Source organism: Salvelinus fontinalis, chromosome 33 (assembly GCF_029448725.1).
Source record: "Salvelinus fontinalis isolate EN_2023a chromosome 33, ASM2944872v1, whole genome shotgun sequence".
NCBI classification, from domain to species: domain Eukaryota; kingdom Metazoa; phylum Chordata; class Actinopteri; order Salmoniformes; family Salmonidae; genus Salvelinus; species Salvelinus fontinalis.
In genome coordinates, this window is record NC_074697.1 from 11,156,315 (window position 1) to 11,176,254 (window position 19,940).

Consider the following 19,940-nt stretch of genomic DNA (forward strand, 5'->3'; position numbering starts at 1 on the left):
ACATGTAATTGACCAATGATAATAGGAAGGGTTTCCTCGGCCGACAGGCCTGTAACCTATAAACATCAGATCCTAGTCTGACTATATTACCCTATCGTTCAGTTACTGCTAAAATATCACCTGCTCGGATTTCTGAGAAGGAATTCCTTGCTGCAGAGGAATCTTTCGTGCCACTGAGAGCCTCACGCCGCAGGTTGGAGAGGGGTTGACGCTCCAACGAGGCCGGATTTACTGCCGCAGACACCGGCCATCCATCACCGCTCTGCTCATTGTCACAATCATCGGGAGAAGCAGACTCCTTAGTCCTGTCAGACTTCTGCTGTGAGGCATTCCGACCCGACAACACTGACACCCCAGCACGGAGAGATGTTCGATAACCTCTGCATACGGCTGTGGGTCTACTGTAACGTGCCGGAACAAGAGATAATACCAAACTGATATGCTATGGAGGATTTACAAAATAAAACAAACAAAATAAATAAACCAACAAGAAATGGGAGCCAGTGCCCACTTTGCTCAGACAAAAACTGCTTTGACGCTGGAGAAAAAAGTTTAAATAATGTGTAAAATAGTGTGTGATACGCCTAAAATCATGACTCAATGTAAGTGGACTATTGTCAGGATTTGATCAATCTGAAAGACAATCTGTCATAAATTGTACAGTGTCAGTGTTTCATTCTGGAATGGTTTGCATTGGAGACAGGAAGAGAGAAAACCTCATCTCATCACTTTCCCTATTGGTCGGAGTAGAGTTCCTTTCTAGGAAGGAATGCATTTGATTGTGACCTCTCACTAACTTCCTTCTTTCCCTCTCCACTTATAGGCCGATATTCCGAGCCGTAACATGGTAGACAAGGGCCACTGTATCTGGTAGGAAAATCCATGAATAAAAAAGGTATTGACTTTACATTGACCTTAGATGCACAATGTATTACAATACGCTGTATGTATTACTGTAATGAGGTGATGTGTAGGGCCAGGAGTTTTTCTTTAGCGCATACCCTGATGAGGAAAAACTCTAGGCCTTGTGATGAGGAGAGAATAGGCCTCTGAAGTCCTCCTTCCTTTCCTATCCAGGCCACTGGGGTGGATAGACTTGTGCTTTTACCATACTTATACAGCTGTCACAGCATACATACAGGCTGTACTGTAGGTCTCCACCATACCTCTACCAGCTATCACAGAGTACATACAGGCTGTACTGTAGGTCTCCACCATACCTCTACCAGTTATCACAGAGCACACACAGGCTGTACTGTAGGTCTCCACCATACCTCTACCAGCTATCACAGAGCACACACAGGCTGTACTGTAGGTCTCCACCATACCTCTACCAGTTATCACAGAGCACACACAGGCTGTACTGTAGGTCTCCACCATACCTCTACCAGCTATCACAGAGTACACACAGGCTGTACTGTAGGTCTCCACCATACCTCTACCAGTTATCACAGAGTACACACAGGCTGTGTGTGTATGTAGCATTCTGCCATGAGACACTGTAAGCTAGTGGAGAGCGAGGGAGAGGGGTGTGGGAAAGAGAACATGATAGAGAGAGGGACGGGTGAGGGTAGAGGGATGGATGGGTGAGGGTAGAGGGATGGATGGGTGAGGGTAGAGGGATGGACGGGTGAGGGTAGAGGGATGGATGGGTGAGGGTAGAGGGGTGGACGGGTGAGGGAGGAGGTATGGATGGGTGAGGGTAGAGGGATGGACATGTGAGGGTAGAGGGATGGACATGTGAGTGTAGAGGGATGGACGGGTGAGGGTAGAGGGATGGATGGGTGAGGGTAGAGGGATGGATGGGTGAGGGTAGAGGGATGGACGGGTGAGGGTAGAGGGATGGATGGGTGAGGGTAGAGGGATGGACGGGTGAGGGTAGAGGGATGGATGGGTGAGGGTAGAGGGATGGATGGGTGAGGGTAGAGGGATGGACGGGTGAGGGTAGAGGGATGGATGGGTGAGGGTAGAGGGATGGATGGGTGAGGGTAGAGAGAGGGACGGGTGAGGGTAGAGGGATGGATGGGTGAGGGTAGAGGGATGGACGGGTGAGGGTAGAGGGATGGATGGGTGAGGGTAGAGGGATGGATGGGTGAGGGTAGAGAGAGGGACGGGTGAGGGTAGAGGGATGGATGGGTGAGGGTAGAGGGATGGATGGGTGAGGGTAGAGGGATGGACGGGTGAGGGTAGAGGGATGGATGGGTGAGGGTAGAGGGATGGATGGGTGAGGGTAGAGGGATGGACGGGTGAGGGTAGAGGGATGGATGGGTGAGGGTAGAGGGATGGACGGGTGAGGGTAGAGGGATGGACGGGTGAGGGTAGAGGGATGGATGGGTGAGGGTAGAGGGATGGATGGGTGAGGGTAGAGAGATGGATGGGTGAGGGTAGAGGGATGGATGGGTGAGGGTAGAGGGATGGATGGGTGAGGGTAGAGAGAGGGACGGGTGAGGGTAGAGGGATGGATGGGTGAGGGTAGAGGGATGGATGGGTGAGGGAAGAGAGAGGGACGGGTGAGGGTAGAGGGATGGATGGGTGAGGGTAGAGGGATGGATGGGTGAGGGTAGAGGGATGGATGGGTGAGGGATGGATGGGTGAGGGTAGAGGGATGGATGGGTGAGGGTAGAGGGATGGACGGGTGAGGGTAGAGGGATGGATGGGTGAGGGTAGAGGGATGGACGGGTGAGGGTAGAGGGATGGATGGGTGAGGGTAGAGGGATGGACGGGTGAGGGTAGAGGGATGGATGGGTGAGGATAGAGGGATGGACGGGTGAGGGTAGAGGGATGGATGGGTGAGGGTAGAGGGATGGATGGGTGAGGGTAGAGGGATGGACGGGTGAGGGTAGAGGGATGGATGGGGAGAGGGTAGAGGGATGGAAGGGTGAGGGTAGAGGGATGGATGGGTGAGGGTAGAGGGATGGACGGGTGAGGGTAGAGGGATGGATGGGTGAGGGTAGAGGGATGGATGAGGAGAGGGTAGAGGGATGGATGGGTGAGGGTAGAGGGATGGATGGGTGAGGGTAGAGGGATGGATGGGTGAGGGTAGAGAGATGGATGGGTGAGGGTAGAGGGATGGATGGGTGAGGGTAGAGGGATGGATGGGTGAGGGTAGAGGGATGGATGGGTGAGGGTAGAGGGATGGATGGGTGAGGGTAGAGGGATGGATGGGTGAGGGTAGAGGGATGGACGGGTGAGGGTAGAGGGATGGATGGGTGAGGGTAGAGGGATGGATGGGTGAGGGTAGAGGGATGGATGGGTGAGGGTAGAGGGATGGATGGGTGAGGGTAGAGAGAGGGACGGGTGAGGGTAGAGGGATGGATGGGTGAGGGTAGAGGGATGGATGGGTGAGGGTAGAGAGAGGGACGGGTGAGGGTAGAGGGATGGATGGGTGAGGGTAGAGGGATGGATGGGTGAGGGTAGAGGGATGGATGGGTGAGGGTAGAGGGATGGACGGGTGAGGGTAGAGGGATGGATGGGTGAGGGTAGAGGGATGGATGGGTGAGGGTAGAGGGATGGACGGGTGAGGGTAGAGGGATGGATGGGTGAGGGTAGAGGGATGGATGGGTGAGGGTAGAGGGATGGATGGGTGAGGGTAGAGGGATGGATGGGTGAGGGTAGAGAGAGGGACGGGTGAGGGTAGAGGGATGGATGGGTGAGGGTAGAGGGATGGATGGGTGAGGGTAGAGGGATGGATGGGTGAGGGTAGAGGGATGGACGGGTGAGGGTAGAGGGATGGATGGGTGAGGGTAGAGGGATGGATGGGTGAGGGTAGAGGGATGGATGGGTGAGGGTAGATGGATGGATGGGTGAGGGTAGAGGGATGGATGGGTGAGGGTAGAGGGATGGATGGGTGAGGGTAGAGGGATGGATGGGTGAGGGTAGAGGGATGGATGGGTGAGGGATGGATGGGTGAGGGTAGAGGGATGGATGGGTGAGGGTAGAGGGATGGATGGGTGAGGGTAGAGGGATGGATGGGTGAGGGTAGAGGGATGGATGGGTGAGGGTAGATGGATGGATGGGTGAGGGTAGAGAGAGGGACGGGTGAGGGTAGAGGGATGGATGGGTGAGGGTAGAGGGATGGATGGGTGAGGGTAGAGGGATGGATGGGTGAGGGATGGATGGGTGAGGGTAGAGGGATGGATGGGTGAGGGTAGAGGGATGGACGGGTGAGGGTAGAGGGATGGATGGGTGAGGGTAGAGGGATGGACGGGTGAGGGTAGAGGGATGGATGGGTGAGGGTAGAGGGATGGATGGGTGAGGGTAGAGGGATGGACGGGTGAGGGTAGAGGGATGGATGGGTGAGGGTAGAGGGATGGATGGGTGAGGGTAGAGAGAGGGACGGGTGAGGGTAGAGGGATGGATGGGTGAGGATAGAGGGATGGACGGGTGAGGGTAGAGGGATGGATGGGTGAGGGTAGAGGGATGGACGGGTGAGGGTAGAGGGATGGATGGGTGAGGGTAGAGGGATGGATGGGTGAGGGTAGAGGGATGGACGGGTGAGGGTAGAGGGATGGATGGGTGAGGGTAGAGGGATGGATGGGTGAGGGTAGAGGGATGGACGGGTGAGGGTAGAGGGATGGATGGGTGAGGGTAGAGGGATGGACGGGTGAGGGTAGAGGGATGGATGGGTGAGGGTAGAGGGGTGGACGGGTGAGGGTAGAGGTATGGATGGGTGAGGGTAGAGGGATGGACATGTGAGGGTAGAGGGATGGACATGTGAGTGTAGAGGGATGGACGGGTGAGGGTAGAGGGATGGATGGGTGAGGGTAGAGGGATGGATGTGTGAGGGTAGAGGGATGGATGGGTGAGGGTAGAGGGATGGATGGGTGAGGGTAGAGAGAGGGACGGGTGAGGGTAGAGGGATAGATGGGTGAGGGTAGAGGGATGGATGGGTGAGGGTAGAGGGATGGATGGGTGAGGGATGGATGGGTGAGGGTAGAGGGATGGATGGGTGAGGGTAGAGGGATGGACGGGTGAGGGTAGAGGGATGGATGGGTGAGGGTAGAGGGATGGACGGGTGAGGGTAGAGGGATGGATGGGTGAGGGTAGAGGGATGGATGGGTGAGGGTAGAGGGATGGACGGGTGAGGGTAGAGGGATGGATGGGTGAGGGTAGAGGGATGGATGGGTGAGGGTAGAGAGAGGGACGGGTGAGGGTAGAGGGATGGATGGGTGAGGGTAGAGGGATGGACGGGTGAGGGTAGAGGGATGGATGGGTGAGGGTAGAGGGATGGATGGGTGAGGGTAGAGAGAGGGACGGGTGAGGGTAGAGGGATGGATGGGTGAGGGTAGAGGGATGGATGGGTGAGGGTAGAGGGATGGACGGGTGAGGGTAGAGGGATGGATGGGTGAGGGTAGAGGGATGGATGGGTGAGGGTAGAGGGATGGACGGGTGAGGGTAGAGGGATGGATGGGTGAGGGTAGAGGGATGGACGGGTGAGGGTAGAGGGATGGACGGGTGAGGGTAGAGGGATGGATGGGTGAGGGTAGAGGGATGGATGGGTGAGGGTAGAGAGATGGATGGGTGAGGGTAGAGGGATGGATGGGTGAGGGTAGAGAGAGGGACGGGTGAGGGTAGAGGGATGGATGGGTGAGGGTAGAGGGATGGATGGGTGAGGGAAGAGAGAGGGACGGGTGAGGGTAGAGGGATGGATGGGTGAGGGTAGAGGGATGGATGGGTGAGGGTAGAGGGATGGATGGGTGAGGGATGGATGGGTGAGGGTAGAGGGATGGATGGGTGAGGGTAGAGGGATGGACGGGTGAGGGTAGAGGGATGGATGGGTGAGGGTAGAGGGATGGACGGGTGAGGGTAGAGGGATGGATGGGTGAGGGTAGAGGGATGGACGGGTGAGGGTAGAGGGATGGATGGGTGAGGGTAGAGGGATGGATGGGTGAGGATAGAGGGATGGACGGGTGAGGGTAGAGGGATGGATGGGTGAGGGTAGAGGGATGGACGGGTGAGGGTAGAGGGATGGATGGGGAGAGGGTACAGGGATGGAAGGGTGAGGGTAGAGGGATGGATGGGTGAGGGTAGAGGGATGGACGGGTGAGGGTAGAGGGATGGATGGTTGAGGGTAGAGGGATGGATGAGGAGAGGGTAGAGGGATGGATGGGTGAGGGTAGAGGGATGGATGGGTGAGGGTAGAGGGATGGATGGGTGAGGGTAGAGACAGGGACGGGTGAGGGTAGAGGGATGGATGGGTGAGGGTAGAGGGATGGATGGGTGAGGGTAGAGGGATGGATGGGTGAGGGTAGAGGGATGGATGGGTGAGGGTAGAGGGATGGACGGGTGAGGGTAGAGGGATGGATGGGTGAGGGTAGAGGGATGGACGGGTGAGAATAGAGGGATGGATGGGTGAGGGTAGAGGGATGGATGGGTGAGGGTAGAGGGATGGATGGGTGAGGGTAGAGGGATGGATGGGTGAGGGTAGAGAGAGGGACGGGTGAGGGTAGAGGGATGGATGGGTGAGGGTAGAGGGATGGATGGGTGAGGGTAGAGAGAGGGACGGGTGAGGGTAGAGGGATGGATGGGTGAGGGTAGAGGGATGGATGGGTGAGGGTAGAGGGATGGATGGGTGAGGGTAGAGGGATGGACGGGTGAGGGTAGAGGGATGGATGGGTGAGGGTAGAGGGATGGATGGGTGAGGGTAGAGGGATGGACGGGTGAGGGTAGAGGGATGGATGGGTGAGGGTAGAGGGATGGATGGGTGAGGGTAGAGGGATGGATGGGTGAGGGTAGAGGGATGGATGGGTGAGGGTAGAGAGAGGGACGGGTGAGGGTAGAGGGATGGATGGGTGAGGATAGAGGGATGGATGGGTGAGGGTAGAGGGATGGATGGGTGAGGGTAGAGGGATGGATGGGTGAGGGTAGAGAGAGGGACGGGTGAGGGTAGAGGGATGGATGGGTGAGGGTAGAGGGATGGACGGGTGAGGGTAGAGAGATGGATGGGTGAGGGTAGAGGGATGGATGGGTGAGGGTAGAGGGATGGATGGGTGAGGGTAGAGGGATGGACGGGTGACGGTAGAGGGATGGACGGGTGAGGGTAGAGGGATGGATGGGTGAGGGTAGAGGGATGGACGGGTGAGGGTAGAGGGATGGATGGGTGAGGGTAGAGGGATGGATGGGTGAGGGTAGAGGGATGGACGGGTGAGGGTAGAGGGATGGATGGGTGAGGGTAGTGGGATGGACGGGTGAGGGTAGAGGGATGGATGGGTGAGGGTAGAGGGATGGATGGGTGAGGGTAGAGGGATGGATGGGTGAGGGTAGAGGGATGGATGGGTGAGGGTAGAGGGATGGATGGGTGAGGGTAGAGAGAGGGACGGGTGAGGGTAGAGGGATGGATGGGTGAGGGTAGAGGGATGGATGGGTGAGGGTAGAGGGATGGATGGGTGAGGGATGGATGGGTGAGGGTAGAGGGATGGATGGGTGAGGGTAGAGGGATGGACGGGTGAGGGTAGAGGGATGGATGGGTGAGGGTAGAGGGATGGACGGGTGAGGGTAGAGGGATGGATGGGTGAGGGTAGAGGGATGGATGGGTGAGGGTAGAGGGATGGACGGGTGAGGGTAGAGGGATGGATGGGTGAGGGTAGAGGGATGGATGGGTGAGGGTAGAGAGAGGGACGGGTGAGGGTAGAGGGATGGATGGGTGAGGGAAGAGAGAGGGACGGGTGAGGGTAGAGGGATGGATGGGTGAGGGTAGAGGGATGGATGGGTTAGGGTAGAGGGATGGATGGGTGAGGGAAGAGAGAGGGACGGGTGAGGGTAGAGGGATGGATGGGTGAGGGTAGAGGGATGGATGGGTGAGGGTAGAGGGATGGATGGGTGAGGGTAGAGGGATGGATGGGTGAGGGTAGAGGGATGGACGGGTGAGAATAGAGGGATGGATGGGTGAGGGTAGAGGGATGGATGGGTGAGGGTAGAGGGATGGATGGGTGAGGGTAGAGGGATGGATGGGTGAGGGTAGAGAGAGGGACGGGTGAGGGTAGAGGGATGGATGGGTGAGGGTAGAGGGATGGATGGGTGAGGGTAGAGAGAGGGACGGGTGAGGGTAGAGGGATGGATGGGTGAGGGTAGAGGGATGGATGGGTGAGGGTAGAGGGATGGATGGGTGAGGGTAGAGGGATGGACGGGTGAGGGTAGAGGGATGGATGGGTGAGGGTAGAGGGATGGATGGGTGAGGGTAGAGGGATGGACGGGTGAGGGTAGAGGGATGGATGGGTGAGGGTAGAGGGATGGATGGGTGAGGGTAGAGGGATGGATGGGTGAGGGTAGAGGGATGGATGGGTGAGGGTAGAGAAAGGGACGGGTGAGGGTAGAGGGATGGATGGGTGAGGGTAGAGGGATGGATGGGTGAGGGTAGAGGGATGGATGGGTGAGGGTAGAGGGATGGATGGGTGAGGGTAGAGAGAGGGACGGGTGAGGGTAGAGGGATGGATGGGTGAGGGTAGAGGGATGGACGGGTGAGGGTAGAGCGATGGATGGGTGAGGGTAGAGGGATGGATGGGTGAGGGTAGAGGGATGGATGGGTGAGGGTAGAGGGATGGACGGGTGACGGTAGAGGGATGGACGGGTGAGGGTAGAGCGATGGATGGGTGAGGGTAGAGGGATGGATGGGTGAGGGTAGAGGGATGGATGGGTGAGGGTAGAGGGATGGACGGGTGAGGGTAGAGGGATGGATGGGTGAGGGTAGAGGGATGGACGGGTGAGGGTAGAGCGATGGATGGGTGAGGGTAGAGGGATGGATGGGTGAGGGTAGAGGGATGGATGGGTGAGGGTAGAGGGATGGACGGGTGAGGGTAGAGGGATGGATGGGTGAGGGTAGAGGGATGGATGGGTGAGGGTAGAGGGATGGACGGGTGAGGGTAGAGGGATGGATGGGTGAGGGTAGTGGGATGGACGGGTGAGGGTAGAGGGATGGATGGGTGAGGGTAGAGGGATGGATGGGTGAGGGTAGAGGGATGGATGGGTGAGGGTAGAGGGATGGATGGGTGAGGGTAGAGGGATGGATGGGTGAGGGTAGAGAGAGGGACGGGTGAGGGTAGAGGGATGGATGGGTGAGGGTAGAGGGATGGATGGGTGAGGGTAGAGGGATGGATGGGTGAGGGTAGAGGGATGGATGGGTGAGGGATGGATGGGTGAGGGTAGAGGGATGGATGGGTGAGGGTAGAGGGATGGACGGGTGAGGGTAGAGGGATGGATGGGTGAGGGTAGAGGGATGGACGGGTGAGGGTAGAGGGATGGATGGGTGAGGGTAGAGGGATGGATGGGTGAGGGTAGAGGGATGGACGGGTGAGGGTAGAGGGATGGATGGGTGAGGGTAGAGGGATGGATGGGTGAGGGTAGAGAGAGGGACGGGTGAGGGTAGAGGGATGGATGGGTGAGGATAGAGGGATGGACGGGTGAGGGTAGAGGGATGGATGGGTGAGGGTAGAGGGATGGACGGGTGAGGGTAGAGGGATGGATGGGTGAGGGTAGAGGGATGGATGGGTGAGGGTAGAGGGATGGACGGTTGAGGGTAGAGGGATGGATGGGTGAGGGTAGAGGGATGGATGGGTGAGGGTAGAGGGATGGACGGGTGAGGGTAGAGGGATGGATGGGTGAGGGTAGAGGGATGGATGGGTGAGGGTAGAGGGATGGATGGGTGAGGGTAGAGGGATGGGTGGGTGAGGGTAGAGAGAGGGAAGAGGTGAGGGTAGAGGGATGGATGGGTGAGGGTAGAGGGATGGATGGGTGAGGGTAGAGGGATGGACGGGTGAGGGTAGAGGGATGGATGGGTGAGGGTAGAGGGATGGACGGGTGAGGGTAGAGGGATGGATGGGTGAGGGTAGAGGGATGGATGGGTGAGGGTAGAGGGATGGATGGGTTAGGGTAGAGGGATGGATGGGTGAGGGATGGACGGGTGAGGGTAGAGGGATGGATGGGTGAGGGTAGAGGGATGGATGGGTGAGGGATGGATGGGTGAGGGTAGAGGGATGGATGGGTGAGGGTAGAGGGATGGACGGGTGAGGGTAGAGGGATGGATGGGTGAGGGTAGAGGGATGGACGGGTGAGGGTAGAGGGATGGATGGGTGAGGGTAGAGGGATGGATGGGTGAGGGTAGAGGGATGGACGGGTGAGGGTAGAGGGATGGATGGGTGAGGGTAGAGGGATGGATGGGTGAGGGTAGAGAGAGGGACGGGTGAGGGTAGAGGGATGGATGGGTGAGGATAGAGGGATGGACGGGTGAGGGTAGAGGGATGGATGGGTGAGGGTAGAGGGATGGACGGGTGAGGGTAGAGGGATGGATGGGTGAGGGTAGAGGGATGGATGGGTGAGGGTAGAGGGATGGACGGGTGAGGGTAGAGGGATGGATGGGTGAGGGTAGAGGGATGGATGGGTGAGGGTAGAGGGATGGACGGGTGAGGGTAGAGGGATGGATGGGTGAGGGTAGAGGGATGGATGGGTGAGGGTAGAGGGATGGATGGGTGAGGGTAGAGGGATGGGTGGGTGAGGGTAGAGAGAGGGAAGAGGTGAGGGTAGAGGGATGGATGGGTGAGGGTAGAGGGATGGATGGGTGAGGGTAGAGGGATGGACGGGTGAGGGTAGAGGGATGGATGGGTGAGGGTAGAGGGATGGACGGGTGAGGGTAGAGGGATGGATGGGTGAGGGTAGAGGGATGGATGGGTGAGGGTAGAGGGATGGATGGGTTAGGGTAGAGGGATGGATGGGTGAGGGATGGACGGGTGAGGGTAGAGGGATGGATGGGTGAGGGTAGAGGGATGGACGGGTGAGGGTAGAGGGATGGACGGGTGAGGGTAGAGGGATGGACGGGTGAGGGTAGAGGGATGGATGGGTGAGGATAGAGGGATGGATGGGTGAGGATAGAGGGATGGACGGGTGAGGGTAGAGGGATGGATGGGTGAGGGTAGAGGGATGGATGGGTGAGGGTAGAGGGATGGACGGGTGAGGGTAGAGGGATGGATGGGTGAGGGTAGAGGGATGGATGGGGAGAGGGTAGAGGGATGGAAGGGTGAGGGTAGAGGGATGGATGGGTGAGGGTAGAGGGATGGATGAGGAGAGGGTAGAGGGATGGATGGGTGAGGGTAGAGGGATGGATGGGTGAGGGTAGAGGGATGGATGGGTGAGGGTAGAGAGATGGATGGGTGAGGGTAGAGGGATGGATGGGTGAGGGTAGAGGGATGGATGGGTGAGGGTAGAGGGATGGATGGGTGAGGGTAGAGGGATGGATGGGTGAGGGTAGAGGGATGGATGGGTGAGGGTAGAGGGATGGACGGGTGAGGGTAGAGGGATGGATGGGTGAGGGTAGAGGGATGGATGGGTGAGGGTAGAGGGATGGATGGGTGAGGGTAGAGGGTTGGATGGGTGAGGGTAGAGAGAGGGACGGGTGAGGGTAGAGGGATGGATGGGTGAGGGTAGAGGGATGGAGTGGTGAGGGTAGAGAGAGGGACGGGTGAGCGTTGAGGGATGGATGGGTGAGGGTAGAGGGATGGATGGGTGAGGGTAGAGGGATGGATGGGTGAGGGTAGAGGGATGGATGGGTGAGGGTAGAGGGATGGATGGGTGAGGGTAGAGGGATGGACGGGTGAGGGTAGAGGTATGGATGGGTGAGGGTAGAGGGATGGATGGGTGAGGGTAGAGGGATGGACGGGTGAGGGTAGAGGGATGGATGGGTGAGGGTAGAGGGATGGATGGGTGAGGGTAGAGAGAGGGACGGGTGAGGGTAGAGGGATGGATGGGTGAGGGTAGAGGGATGGACGGGTGAGGGTAGAGGGATGGATGGGTGAGGGTAGAGGGATGGATGGGTGAGGGTAGAGGGATGGACGGGTGAGAGTAGAGGGATGGATGGGTGAGGGTAGAGGGATGGACGGGTGAGGGTAGAGGGATGGATGGGTGAGGGTAGAGGGATGGACAGGTGAGGGTAGAGGGATGGATGGGTGCGGGTAGAGGGATGGATGGGTGAGGGTAGAGGGATGAATGGGTGAGGGTAGAGGGATGGATGGGTGAGGGTAGAGGTATGGATGGGTGAGGGTAGAGGGATGGATGGGTGAGGGTAGAGGGATGGATGGGTGAGGGTAGAGGGATGGATGGGTGAGGGTAGAGAGAGGGACGGGTGAGGGTAGAGGGATGGATGGGTGAGGGTAGAGGGATGGACGGGTGAGGGTATAGGGATGGATGGGTGAGGGTAGAGGGATGGATGGGTGAGGGTAGAGGGATGGATGGGTGAGGGTAGAGGGATGGATGGGTGAGGGTAGAGGGATGGATGGGTGAGGGTAGAGGGATGGATGGGTGAGGGTAGAGGGATGGATGGGTGAGGGTAGAGAGAGGGACGGGTGAGGGTAGAGGGATGGATGGGTGAGGGTAGAGGGATGGACGGGTGAGGGTAGAGGGATGGATGGGTGAGGGTAGAGGGATGGATGGGTGAGGGTAGAGAGAGGGACGGGTGAGGGTAGAGGGATGGATGGGTGAGGGTAGAGGGATGGACGGGTGAGGGTATAGGGATGGATGGGTGAGGGTAGACGGATGGATGGGTGAGGGTAGAGGGATGGATGGGTGAGGGTAGAGGGATGGACGGGTGAGGGTAGAGGGATGGACGGGTGAGGGTAGAGGGATGGATGGGCGAGGGTAGAGGGATGGATGGGTGAGGGTAGAGGGATGGACGGGTGAGGGTAGAGGTATGGATGGGTGAGGGTAGAGGGATGGATGGGTGAGGGTAGAGGGATGGACGGGTGAGGGTAGAGGGATGGATGGGTGAGGGTAGAGGGATGGATGGGTGAGGGTAGAGAGAGGGACGGGTGAGGGTAGAGGGATGGATGGGTGAGGGTAGAGGGATGGACAGGTGAGGGTAGAGGGATGGATGGGTGAGGGTAGAGGGATGGATGGGTGAGGGTAGAGGGATGGACGGGTGAGAGTAGAGGGATGGATGGGTGAGGGTAGAGGGATGGACGGGTGAGGGTAGAGGGATGGATGGGTGAGGGTAGAGGGATGGACAGGTGAGGGTAGAGGGATGGATGGGTGAGGGTAGAGAGAGGGACGGGTGAGGGTAGAGGGATGGATGGGTGAGGGTAGAGGGATGGATGGGTGAGGGTAGAGGGATGGATGGGTGAGGGTAGAGGGATGGATGGGTGAGGGTAGAGGGATGGACGGGTGAGGGTAGAGGGATGGATGGGTGAGGGTAGAGGGATGGACGGGTGAGGGTAGAGGGATGGATGGGTGCGGGTAGAGGGATGGATGGGTGAGGGTAGAGGGATGGACGGGTGAGGGTAGAGGGATGGATGGGTGAGGGTAGAGGGATGGATGGGTGAGGGTAGAGAGAGGGACGGTTGAGGGTAGAGGGATGGATGGGTGAGGGTAGAGGGATGGATGGGTGAGGGTTGAGGGATGGATTTATTTTATTTATTTTATTTCACCTTTATTTAACCAGGTAGGCAAATTGAGAACACGTTCTCATTTACAATTGCGACCTGGCCAAGATAAAGCAAAGCAGTTCGACACATACCACAACACATAGTTACACATGGAGTAAAACAAACATACAGTCAATAATACAGTGAAAATAAGTCTATATACAATATGAGCAAGTGAGGTGAGATAAGGGAGGTGAAGGCAAACAAAATATATATATAAATAAATAAATAAATATATAAAAAGGCCATGGTGGCGAAGTAAATACAATATAGCAAGTAAAACAAATAACACTGGAATGGTTGGTTTGCAGTGGAAGAAGGTGCAAAGTAGAGATAGAAATAATGGGGTGCAAAGGAGCAAAATAAATAAATACAGTAGGTAAAGAGGTAGTTGTTTGGGCTAAATTATAGATGGGCTATGTACAGGTGCAGTAATCTATGAGCTGCTCTGACAGCTGGTGCTTAAAGCTAGTGAGGGAGATAAGTGTTTCCAGTTTCAGAGATTTTTGTAGTTCGTTCCAGTCATTGGCAGCAGAGAACTGGAAGGAGAGGCGGCCAAAGGAAGAATTGGTTTTGGGGGTGACCAGAGAGATATACCTGCTGGAGCGCGTGCTACGGGTGGGCGTTGCTATGGTGACCAGCGAGCTGAGATAAGGGGGGACTTTACCTAGCAGGGTCTTGTAGATGACCTGGAGCCAGTGGGTTTGGCGACGAGTGTGAAGCGAGGGCCAGCCAACGAGAGCGTACAGGTCGCAGTGGTGGGTAGTATATGGGGCTTTGGTGACAAAACGGATGGCACTGTGATAGACTGCATCCAATTTATTGAGTAGGGTTTTGGAGGCTATTTTGTAAATGACATCACCGAAGTCGAGGATTGGTAGGATGGTCAGTTTTACAAGGGTATGTTTGGCAGCATGAGTGAAGGATGCTTTGTTGCGGAATAGGAAGCCGATTCTAGATTTAACTTTGGATTGGAGATGCTTGATGTGAGTCTGGAAGGAGAGTTTACAGTCTAACCAGACACCTAGGTATTTGTAGTTGTCCACATATTCTAAGTCAGAGCCGTCCAGAGTAGTGATGCTGGACAGGCGGGCAGGTGCAGGCAGCGATCGGTTGAAGAGCATGCATTTAGTTTTACTTGTATTTAAGAGCAATTGGAGGACACGGAAGGAGAGTTGTATGGCATTGAAGCTCGCCTGGAGGGTTGTTAACACAGTGTCAAGAGAAGGGCCAGAAGTATACAGAATAGTGTCGTCTGCGTAGAGGTGGATCAGAGACTCACCAGCAGCAAGAGCGACATCATTGATGTATACAGAGAAGAGAGTCGGTCCAAGAATTGAACCCTGTGGCACCCCCATAGAGACTGCCAGAGGTCCGGACAACAGACCCTCCGATTTGACACACTGAACTCGATCAGAGAAGTAGTTGGTGAACCAGGCGAGGCAATCATTAGAGAAACCAAGGCTGTCGAGTCTGCCGATGAGGATGTGGTGATTGACAGAGTCAAAAGCCTTGGCCAGGTCAATGAATATGGCTGCACAGTACTGTTTCCTATCGATAGCGGTTAAGATATCGTTTATGACCTTGCGCGTGGCTGAGGTGCACCCATGACCAGCTCTGAAACCAGATTGCATAGCGGAGAAGGTATGGTGGGATTCGAGATGGTCGGTAATCTGTTTGTTGACTTGGCTTTCGAAGACCTTAGAAAGGCAGGGTAGGATAGATGTAGGTCTGTAGCAGTTTGGGTCTAGAGTGTCTCCCCCTTTGAAGAGGGGGATAACCGCAGCTGCTTTCCAATCTTTGGGAAACTCAGACGACACGAAAGAGAGGTTGAAAAGGCTGGTAATAGGGGTGGCAACAATTTCAGCAGATAGTTTTAGAAAGAAAAGGTCCAGATTATCTAGCCCGGCTGATTTGTAAGGGTCCAGATTTTGCAGCTCTTTCAGAACATCAGCTGACTGTATTTGGGAGAAAGAGAAATGGGGAAGGCTTGGGCGAGTAGCAGAGGGGAGGGCAGTGCTGTTGACCGGGGTAGGGGTAGCCAGGTGGAAAGCATGGCCAGCCGTAGAAAAATGCTTATTGAAATTCTCAATTATAATGGATTTGTCGGTGGTGACAGTATTTCCTATCTTCAGTGCAGTTGGAAGCTGGGAGGAGGTGTTCTTATTCTCCATGGACTTTAACAGTGTCCCAGAACTTTTTTGAGTTTGTGTTGCAGGAAGCAAATTTCTGCTTGAAAAAGCTAGCCTTGGCTTTTCTAACTGCCTGTGTATACTGGTTTCTAGCTTCCCTGAAAAGTTGCATATCACGGGGGCTGTTCGATGCTAATGCAGAACGCCATAGGATGTTTTTCTGTTGGTTAAGGGCAGTCAGGTCAGGAGAGAACCAAGGGCTATATCTGTTCCTGGTTCTAAATTTCTTGAATGGGGCATGCTTATTCAAGATGGTGAGGAAGGCACTTTTAAAAAAATATCCAGGCATCCTCTACTGACGGGATGAGATCAATATCCTTCCAGGATACCTCGGCCAGGTCGATTAGAAAGGCCTGCTCGCTGAAGTGTTTCAGGGAGCGTTTGACAGTGATGAGTGGAGGTCGTTTGATCGCTGACCCATTACGGATACAGGCAATGAGGCAGTGATCGCTGAGATCTTGGTTGAAAACAGCAGAGGTGTATTTGGAGGGCAAGTTGGTTAGGATGATGTCTATGAGGGTACCCGTGTTTACGGAATTGGGGTGATACCTGGTAGGTTCATTGATAATTTGTGTGAGATTGAGGGCATCAAGCTTAGATTGTAGGATGGCTGGGGTGTTAAGCATGTTCCAATTTAGGTCGCCTAGCAGCACAAGCTCTGAAGATAGATGGGGGGCAATCAGTTCACATATGGTGTCCAGAGCACAGCTGGGGGCAGAGGGTGGTCTATAGCAGGCGGCAACAGTGAGAGACTTGTTTTTAGAGAGGTGGATTTTTAAAAGTAGGAGTTCAAATTGTTTCGGAACAGACCTGGATAGTAAAACAGAACTCTGCAGGCAATCCTTGCAGTAGATTGCAACACCGCCCCCTTTGGCCGTTCTATCTTGTCTGAAAATCTTGTAGTTAGGGATGAAAATGTCAGAATTTTTGGTGGTCTTCCTAAGCCAGGATTCAGACACGGCTAAAACATCTGGGTTGGCAGAGTGTGCTAAAGCAGTGAACAAAACAAACTTAGGGAGGAGGCTTCTAATGTTAACATGCATGAATCCAAGGCTATTATGGTTACAGAAGTCATCAAAAGAGAGCGCCTGGGGAATAGGAGTGGAGCTAGGTACTGCAGGGCCTGGATTCACCTCTACATCACCAGAGGAACAGAGGAGGAGTAGGATAAGGGTACGGCTAAAAGCTATGAGAATTGGTCGTTTGGAACGTCTAGAACAGAGAGTAAAAGGAAGTTTCTGGGGGCGATAAAATAGCTTCAAGGAATAATGTACAGACAAACGTATGGTAGGATGTGAATACAGTGGAGGTAAACCTAGGTAATGGGTGATGATGAGAGAGATATAGTCTCTAGAAACATCATTGAAACCAGGTGATGTCATCGCATATGTGGGTGGTGGAACTGAGAGGTTGGATATATAGTGAGCAGGGCTAGAGGCTCTACAGTGAAATAAGCCAATAAACACTAACCAGAACAGCAATGGACAAGGCCTATTTACATTAAGGAGAGGCATGCTTAATCGAGTGATCATAAGGGTCCAGTGAGTAGAGGTTGGTTGGGGGCACGGCGATCCAGACAGCTGGCCGGGTAGCTGGCTATCGGTAGCAAGATAACATAGGAAAGAGGTCTGTTTTTATTTTTTTTAATTTTTTTTTGTCACCTCGTTCGTTTCCGTCGGTAGATTAGTGGGGTTCCGTGTGGTAGAGGGGATCGATCCAATTGGCAAAATAGATATAGTGACCCAGGAAAAAGAAAAAAAAAATTGTCCGGTATATTTATTTAGATAGCAGCCGATAAGACAGCTAATAATTAGCAGATGGGTATTCAGAAACGTCGCAATGGAAAAGCCTGTTGAAACCACCTCGGACAATTACGTCGGCAGACCAGTCGTGATGGATCGGCGGGGCTCCGTGTCGGCAATAAAGGGTCCAGTCCAATTGGCAAAAGAGGTATTGTAGCCCAATAATTCGCTGGTAGGCCTCTTCGGCTAGCCGGCAGATGGGCCTAGCTCGAGGCTAGCTCAAAGCTAACTGGTGCTTGTTTCGGGACAGAGGTATTAGCCAGTAGTAGCCACCTGGTTGCAGCTAGCTAGCGACGATGATCCGGTGTAATTGTCCAGAGCTTGCGTCAGGAATCCGCTGATGTGGTAGAGAAAAAGCAGTCCTATATTCTCTGGGTTGATATCGCGCCTGCAGACTGGCAGGTATTTGCCCGAGCTGAAGCTGGCTGGTGTCCGAGTTAAGGGCGAAGACCGCAGCAGTGGCTAACTGACTACTAGCTAGTAGCTAGTTATCTGGCTAGCTTCTGATTGGGGTTACGGTTCTAAAGTATAAAAAATAGCAGATCCGTACCACATTTGGTGAGGCGGGTTGCGGGAATGTATATTCAGTTCCAAGATGGAAAGTGAAATTAAAATATATACGAAATGTATACAAAAAATACGAGGACTATTTACGCGGGACAAGACGGGACAAGACAAGACAAACACACGTCCGACTGCTACGCCTTCTTGGATGGGTGAGGGTAGAGGGATGGACGGGTGAGGGTAGAGGGATGGATGGGTGTGGGTAGAGAGAGGGACGGGTGAGGGTAGAGGGATGGATGGGTGAGGGTAGAGGGATGGACGGGTGAGGGTAGAGGGATGGATGGGTGAGGGTAGAGAGAGGGACGGGTGAGGGTAGAGGGATGGATGGGTGAGGGTAGAGGGATGGATGGGTGAGGGTAGAGAGAGGGACGGGTGAGGGTAGAGGGATGGATGGGTGAGGGTAGAGGGATGGATGGGTGAGGGTAGAGGGATGGATGGGTGAGGGATGGATGGGTGAGGGTAGAGGGATGGATGGGTGAGGGTAGAGGGATGGACGGGTGAGGGTAGAGGGATGGATGGGTGAGGGTAGAGGGATGGATGGGTGAGGGTAGAGGGATGGACGGGTGAGGGTAGAGGGATGGACGGGTGAGGGTAGAGGGATGGATGGGTGAGGGTAGAGGGATGGACGGGTGAGGGTAGAGGGATGGATGGGTGAGGGTAGAGGGATGGATGGGTGAGGGTAGAGGGATGGATGGGTGAGGGTAGAGGGATGGATGGGTGAGGGTAGAGGGATGGATGGGTGAGGGTAGAGGGATGGATGGGTGAGGGTAGAGGGATGGATGGGTGAGAGTAGAGGGATGGATGGGTGAGGGTAGAGGGATGGACGGGTGAGGGTAGAGGGATGGATGGGGAGAGGGTAGAAAGAGAAGACTGTTGACAGCCCCCTGAGGCCCTTCTTACGCTGCAGCAACATAATGTGAACTAGCTAACTGCACAAGAAGGGAACCATCATCTACATTTACATTTACATTTAAGTCATTTAGCAGACGCTCTTATCCAGAGCGACTTACAAGTACATACATTCATACTTTTTTGTACTGGCCCCCCGTGGGAATCGAACCCACAACCCTGGCGTTGCAAGCGCCATGCTCTACCAACTGAGCCACACGGGGCCCCACACGGGGCCCCATCATCTGTGGACCCAAGTCTCTCTGAGCAGCCATTCCAACACACACACACACACACACACACACACACACACACACACACACACACACACACACACACACACACACACACACACACACACACTTGCCATTCCAAGGAGTTCACATCCCTATTAATACCCTACTTCAAGGACTAAGGGATTGGGCAATGATCCATGAGATGCTATCGGGTGACCGATACACACTAGTGTCCCTCCTTCTGTCTGCAGGGTGTACTGGATAGAAAAACAACCCCTTTTACAACATGTGTTTGTGTCCTGGTCAATACAACAGTCCCATAGTAATAGAGTCTGTGTAATGTTAGGTAAATATAGGTATTGTGTTTTAAACGTTTATGTTTTGTCAACTGGGAACAATAAATGCATCAGATGGCTTATTATTATTATTTGTATTATTATTATTTTTAATAGTCGTGGTTGACTCTACTGTTGGCTTTGAGAAATGCAGTTGTATGACTCCAATTGACAGTTTATAAAAAAATATGTGTGCGTGTGTGTAGACATTATCTCCCTTCTGCACAATCACCTCAGCTTTTCCCACCAGCCACCATTCAGACACACACAGCACCCTCCATCTCCACCACCCTGATAACCATCAGCTCCAGGGCGCTCACGCCATTGTTTCACCCTCACGCTAATTACTCATGAGTTGACCACGAGCGCACTGGCGGGCAGGGGGAGCGATCCATCATGTATGGCAGCGGGTGGAGGTCGTTTTTATTGCAACCAGTCAATTGTCACGTTAAATAACCCTGGACGGAATCGCTTTACGGAAAACCAAGTGGCCTTGAATTTGGGCGCACAGACAAAAGCAGCG

At 54.8% G+C, this 19,940-nt stretch overlaps 1 non-coding gene across 1 annotated transcript; it reads right to left on the reverse strand.

Annotated features, from left to right (window-relative positions):
• Positions 1-18,996: 18,996 nt before the first annotated feature.
• Positions 18,997-19,072, reverse strand: trnaa-ugc (transfer RNA alanine (anticodon UGC)). Its single transcript has one exon. It is a non-coding gene; the product is annotated as a tRNA-Ala (tRNA).
• Between the last annotated feature and the right edge of the window lie 868 nt (positions 19,073-19,940).